At 48.6% G+C, this 7,367-nt stretch overlaps 1 pseudogene; it reads right to left on the bottom strand.

Annotated features, from left to right (window-relative positions):
- Positions 1-657: 657 nt before the first annotated feature.
- LOC125756845 (uncharacterized) lies at positions 658-2,055 on the bottom strand (annotated as a pseudogene).
- Positions 2,056-7,367: the final 5,312 nt, after the last annotated feature.

Consider the following 7,367-nt stretch of genomic DNA (forward strand, 5'->3'; position numbering starts at 1 on the left):
ATTAGTTAGTATAAGGTCTAATACGTTCGCACAGTCACCCGAAACACGTGTTGGTTCAGTAACAAGCTGTGAAAGATTAAAATTTAAACAGACGTCGATGAAAGCTCTAGCTTCAGCGTTAGTTGACGCTCCGGAAGATAGATTACGCCAGTTAATACCAGGGAAGTTAAAGTCGCCGAATAAAAGAATATGAGCATTAGGATGCGCAGCTGTAACCTGGCACAAAACGCTGTTTAACTTTGCAGGAAAATCGGGGCTGTTAACAGGGGGTCGATAACAGACACCCAGCAGGACAGCCTGTGGGAATGAGCGGAGAAGTAGCCAGGCTATCTCGAGGCCTGCAGGAGGTGCAATTGTTGTGCAAGGTAATTGCTTGCTGAATGCTATAAAAACTCCCCCACCTCGTGTTCCTAGGCGGTCATGACGATGAACTTCGAAGTTTGGCAAGTCTGATAATACCTCGTTGTCACTGATAGCGCCCGTGAGCCACGTTTCTGTTATGATTAGTAAATTGCTGCTAGATGAAGAAACAAGACCTGATATCTCTTCACGCTTTGGAAGAAAACTACGGGCGTTAGTGAAAATAACAGATAAGGAAAGTCTATTCGTTGTGGCAATAGGGCGAGGGTTTCGTGAGCCTCTGTTGCGCTTTGATTGCTAATGACTCTGTTTAACGGTATTGGATGATTCATCATATTCATAGCGTTTCGATCCTATTACAAGTGTCTTGAAACGTAGTTTGAAGGGCGTTCCTTTACTTTTGCCGAAAGCAGTAAGATGCTTGCGGGCGTTTCGAACGGCTGGTGAAAAATCTTCGCCAATTGCGCAACTAGTCCCCTTTAACTTACGACCGCCAGCCAGGACTAATTCTTTAGTTTTGTAGCGCAAATTTCACTATGATGGGGCGGTTACGGCCAGGTGAGTACCGTCCCAGCCGGTGGGCACGCTCAATTTCCTTGTCATCAAGGCTTATGTGCATGTGCTCACGAATGTTATCAATGAATAATTTTTCGGACTGCGTAAAAGTTTCAGAAGGGTTGGAATCAGGAATGCCATACAATATTAAGTTATTTCTACGAGACCGGTTGTCAGCGACGTCTATGCGGCTCTCGAGGTTAGACACCAGGCGACCAGTTTCGCCAGTAGCAGCATGCACTGCCTCTAATTCGTTTCGTAAGGGCATGAGTGCCTGGTAGTGTTGCTCAAGTTCAGTCATTCGCTTACTTAGGTCCGTCAGTGTTTTATCGGTGCTCATAACTTGATTCTTTAGGCTTTGCACCTAAGTGATTAGCTTGCTTTGCCCGGCTGTCAGCTTCTGTAGCTCAGCGAGAACATCGTTCATACTAGGCCCTGGATTGGTTTCCACATCCCCTGACAGCAACAGCAAGGACTATGCACACATTCACCAAACAGAGCAAGGCAGCACTGGGGGCTCGGGAGCTGCACCAAACAATAATCGCTAGATTTCTTATTAAAAAGGCTGTATTTAGCACTAACCTGCACGGCGAAAACCAGCGTGTTAGAAGTCAGCGTTGTGGCGCAGCCACCGAGCCCACAAAGCGGTCGCGATGGTCGCTGCTCCTTTATAGTTGGCGGACTTGACAGTGTCCCTTTCGATGCGGAATCCCACGATGGCTGGAGCATCCAGTAGTCGGGTGTCGTTGTGCGTTCCTCCGGCAATGTTAAGACAAGCGGAACGGCAATCTGATTTGGGTAGTGGTAGAACGACGGCGCATGCTCCATTGGTGCCACGGTGCATACCGTCTGCAGAAGAGGCAGCAACACGTGGCAAACAGCGGCGGTGATCATCTCCACGGCGAAAACCAGCGTGTTAGAAGTCAGCGTTGTGGCGCAGCCACCGAGCCCACAAAGCGGTCGCGATGGTCGCTGCTCCTTTATAGTTGGCGGACTTGACAGTGTCCCTTTCGATGCGGAATCCCACGATGGCTGGAGCATCCAGTAGTCGGGTGTCGTTGTGCGTTCCTCCGGCAATGTTAAGACAAGCGGAACGGCAATCTGATTTGGGTAGTGGTAGAACGATGGCGCATGCTCCATTGGTGCCACGGTGCAATGACAAAGTCGACGCGAGAACCGCCGTCTTCACAGCCGAAAAGCTTCTAAAGGTATGTAACTGTGCAGCTGCTTGGGGTCCTTGTAACTTGCCACTTTTTTTTTTACGAGGTTGGAATTCTCCAAGCTGCTAAGAGCGGAAATGCTCCTCATAGCTCAGAAACGAATGCACCTCTCAAGCCGAAAGCCAGAGACGGCGGCACCACCGCTATGCCACTTGCGGTAGTGCTTGGTGCTAAACGGCTTTCCCATGAACTTAGGACGACTCGAAGGCGAAAGCCATCTTTTTCTTCTCAGTCGATGTGTTGATCCTGCCCCGCCACCCTTCGAAAGCTTTCCGCACCTAACGTGGTTTTGCATTGACTTCGTGATAAGACCCCCTTTGACCATGCTAGGATGTCATGTGATGACGTCATTATATGACGTTACGTCACGGGGCGTCGCAATGACGTCACATGTTTTGGCGATTTGTGACGTCATACGGCGATGTCATGTGATGATGATTTTTGCATCACTCGTCCCTGACGCCGCGGAACGCCGACACCTGCTTCGCCACCCTTCAAAAGCTTTCTGCACCTAACGTGGTTTTACTTTGCCTCCAAGATCGGAGGCACCTCACCTGGTTTTCCATTGCCTCCGTGATCGGACCACCTCTGACCACGCTGCGATGTCGTGTGATGACGTCATTATATGACGCTACGTCGTGACGTCAATATTTTGGCGATCTCTGGCGTCATATGACGACGTCATCACGTGACGATGTTTTTTTGCATCGCTCGTCCGCGACGTTGACGGTCGAATTTCACGTTTAATGCGGCATCTAAGGCTTTGGTCTTAAATGTTTAAGCCCGGATCAAGGCAGGGGTTTCGCCACGATGGGGGGCGGTCACTATAACTTTCCCTACCAGATATACATGTATGCCACTGTCCTTTCCGCATGATGTTCATCTGCCCGCTGTAAAAAATATAGATAATATTTTTGCTTAGCAAGGCCAAGTAAGCAAGGTATCCTATGCACTGTTCGTTGCATTGTGCTTTTGATGCAAATTTTTTTTTGCTTGGTGTTATTATTTTGCAGTTGACCTGTGAAGCGTGCAAGGTTCTCCTACAAGAACCAAAGCCGTGTGGGGGCATGTACGATTTCATAAAGAAGATTGAGACTGGATAACTTCCGTATCCCAAAATGGAGATAGCGCAAATTTACAAGTTCGCATGTGGCTTTGTCAGTGAAGTGATGAAGGACATCGAAGTCCGAAGAAGTGGAAATCTGTGTAAAGTTCTTCACTCAGCCATCCTCCCACATTTTGTAACGTGCACTGCACTACGGCGTGGTTCGGGCAGCCCTCAGCACGTAAACCACCTCTGTGATGTTTTAAATGCGAATGCATTTCTTAGTCGGGCTATGTAAGGCATCCGGCGTTGTCCGCGCGCCGGCAGGTGTTATCTCTCCGCTCTCACTCCCTCTCCCATAGCAACAGCTGCGGGCGCGCGCGCTTATCCTCGCCCCTAGCAACCGGAGCATGTGGTGCGAGAGAGTGTAGGAGAGGGTAGGTGCAGTGCTTCGCCGCTCCTTCTCTCGCCGTTTGCTCTCTCTCCTCCCTGCGCCCCACTCTCCCGTCCGCTCGCGCCTCACTCTCGACCGTTCGCTGGCTGGGCGCCTCTCAAGAACATCCGGAAATGTGTGCTCGAGACGCCGCTGTGAAACGCCAACGCCGAGCCGAGAACGCTGGCGCCCCAGTCTCCCGTCCGCTCGCGCCTCACTCTCGACCGTTCGCTGGCTGGGCGCCTCTCAAGGCGATGGCAGAAGTCGGTGAGGGTGAATGTCTGACGGCAACGGTACGGAGTCTTTGTGGTGACCGTGTACCTCGCGCCCAACCTCGCTCGTGACGCCGTTGCCGCGCAAATGGACGCGGCTATGGAAAGTGTGTGTTTGCGCTCCAAAGTATCTGACCCCGTCGTCTTGGTTGGTGACTTTAACGTGGACGTGAGAAAGAAGAGGGGCGAGTGGTTGGTGGAGTACATGCGGACAAAGTACTCTATGCAGTGTGCCTCCGCCGAGTCCGACAAGTGTCCGACTACCATTCACGGAAGTTGCATTGATCTCGCCTTTACCCGAAACTGTGACGTGCGCATGCTTCTCAAAGACCCTTTGACTGTACACTTTAGCGACCACAAGGCTGAGATTATGGCCGTCAGGTCAATGACAACACAAACAGGTGCTGATGAATGTGTAAATAAATGGTTACGGTACAAATCCTCGTCTCGTCGTTAATTTACGCCATTAAAATTACTACGCCGTGTACTCTCGGCGCAAGAAATGCATTCGCATTTCCTCACGATTCCCTTCGAGGAGGTGGGGGCATTTGTTTTTCTAAAACGGCTGCTTCGTCCACTGCTAGCCAACTGGGCAGGGAACATCAGCACAACTGTGCAGCGTCTGGTAAGGCTTGCACACAAGCCCCTCTCCAGAAAAGTGCTGCGCCTTTGAGGTCATGACAGCATTTCACCAACTGCAATTTTTTATTTACTTTGCAATGCAAAATTATTCTGCTTTGTTAGAAAATACATGCATACTGAAAGATTCAGTGAATGGCGGTTTTTGGTTAATAAAAATATGATTAATTTTACGCACAGAACCTTGGATTTTCATTTTTTCTGCATGCACGTGGTGCAATATTTAAATAACACAAAAAATGTTTTGCTATTGAAATTGCTGAAAACATTGTGCAATATTCAAATAGCCCAAAAGCGCGCAATAGCGCTTTCAGGTTATTTTGTAGAATTTGAAACTTGTATTAATCCTGTGACGCGAAGACGGGAGAGGCTTTGCCATTAACGCTTTCCACTTTTCAAACATGAGGTCAAAGTTGGCTGTCGCCGAGACGGGCATGCTTAGTCAAGACAATTCCGTCGCCCGCGGAAAAAGAAAACTGTTTGCATGAGAGAAAAGGTCCTGTTGCGGCGTAAAAGAATGCATTGAGCGGGCACCAAACTCGACGTGTCCGCTTGCAGCACTGCGAAGCGGACGCAGCGAGCCTGCGCGCGCCAAACACTCACCGCTTCCCCGGCGCGCAAACTCTCCCTGACCGGTGGTGCTGCGGTGGCAGTCAAGTGAACTAGGCCTCTCCCGCTGTTTTCGGCGCACGCAACAGGCCGCACCCTGTGCTTTGATCCAGCGGCCGCGGATGTACAGTGCCGTCACGGCTCAGCCAGAGAACACCCATACACTTAGAGAAGGGAAACTGTACCTTTGACAGTGCAACGGAAATAAGGGTAGCGGTGGCGTTGTGAACTAAAGTAGCCGACCAAGAGATGCCGTTGTACAACAGGAAACGGAAATGAGCTTTATGCAATATGGCTGCCGTCGCTCGTTTTTGGTTGCTGTGCAGTGCGCTCCGGTCGCCCGTGCTCGTACAAAAGAAATAAATGTATATGCCACGTTTTGTTCACTTACCGAGCCCTGCGAGTGTCGTAATGAATCTTCTGAGCTGTCTTTCGTGTGTATTCCGTGCCCCAACTGTGTGAAATGCTACGAAGGTGCCAGGAGACGCCAATGCCTCAACTGGCATTAACGCACACAACACCGGCGATGTGTAAGCCTGATAATGTTTTATTACATATTCATAAATCATTACAAGACAAAGTACACCACTGAGCGTTCACACAAGCAAACAACGCGGTTACATCGTGAAGTAGTGGCTCATAAAGCGCCAACGCACGAGCAAGAAGAGCTACGAAACGTATACGCTCGTGTACGTACACTATAATTATTTCCCTATTTCCTCGTGCCAATTTTATGCAGCCTCTTTGGGACGTCACCTGGCCGGTAGCCTTGCGTAGAGAATACGATAGCTTGCAGCGCAAAACTCAGTGGTTGGCAAAACTCACTTCTCTCGACCTTTTGACTTCACATTGTGAAACCACCCGAATCCGTATTTCCCTTACTACTGGCTTGTTTCTTGACAAGTTTAGCATAGCAGGCGGCAAACTAGGCGACAAAATGGATGCGGCCGCCGTGACGGGCATTTCGGTGGGGTGCGAAAACCGAAAAGACGTGTACTTACATTAAGGTGCACATTAAAGAGGCCCAGGTGGTCAAAACTGATGCGTAGTGCCCACTATGATGCGCGTCATAATCGCATCGTGGTTTCAGCACGTAATTCTCCAAAAACAATTCATATATTAAATTTCTATGGATTCAGAACTATTTTAACTGGTGGAGCGAACCTGTAATAAATTCGCCCTGGATGAAAAATTATCCTAACGTCTAGTTTCTCTCTGCAGAGGCAATCGGCTAAGTTGTGTCCAAAGAGGCAAGTAATGGCTCGGAGTAGCACAAAATTTTTGTTTCAGCTTGCAGCTGACCGCAGACAAGTGGGCTGGGGAAATTCCAACCTTTCTTGGTAAAGAGCCCACTTGACAGCACGGCAAGTGCCCAGAAATTAATAGGTATGGTTTAATCATTCTGTGCGTTCCCACATTGTAAGTAACCAGCTTAATTCACAACACAGATACATAACAAACACTTTATGGTCACAACAATACTGTAGGAAATATCAATACATTGCTTGTAAACACATGGACAACAAGTAAAATTGTACAACCAAGTCATGAGCTCCTTGGATTGCTTATCCTTTTTGCTTAGAACAATTATAACACAGCAGTGTATGAGCACAAAAACAATAGTCTTGAACTGCTAAGTAAATTTTTGCAGCAGACTTCCAAGTCTTTGCCTGGCTTAATTCTCTGTTTTTGAATTCTAAATACCACAGAATCCTAATATGTACAAGCTAGGGGTGTGCGAATATTCGAGTGTCGAATTCGAATCGAATAGTACCTAATCGAATAATTCGATTCGTCTTTCGAATAGCTAGTATTCGAAGTTTCGAATAATTCGACAGGACAAATATTTAAAGCGCGACAAAGGCCGATGGTGCAACTTGGTTAGGGTGGGGTGGCAAAAACTAACGCTAACGTCGTTACACTAGGCCTTCCGTTAAAACTTTCACCGACATCCTGGTTCAAAAGCGAGCGCACGCTCATCTTAAAAGAGATTGTCATTTCCGCACGTACGAAAACACATCAGAATACTGTCAAGCCCTTCACAACTTCGTTCCCAAAACGAAGGCACGGACTTCTTGCGCAGTTCGGTCGCGTATGCTGCAAGTGCCGTAAAACGTCCCGACTTTGACCTGCGAAACCCTCGGTCATTGGCTTTGCTTGTAAAAGTTTGTTCACGCTGGGCAGTCGCCAATGCCACACCGAACCACTCGTTCAGAAACTTCCATCGTTGCGGC

This window comes from Rhipicephalus sanguineus, unplaced genomic scaffold (genome assembly GCF_013339695.2).
Source record: "Rhipicephalus sanguineus isolate Rsan-2018 unplaced genomic scaffold, BIME_Rsan_1.4 Seq944, whole genome shotgun sequence".
Classification (NCBI taxonomy): Eukaryota; Metazoa; Arthropoda; class Arachnida; order Ixodida; family Ixodidae; genus Rhipicephalus; species Rhipicephalus sanguineus.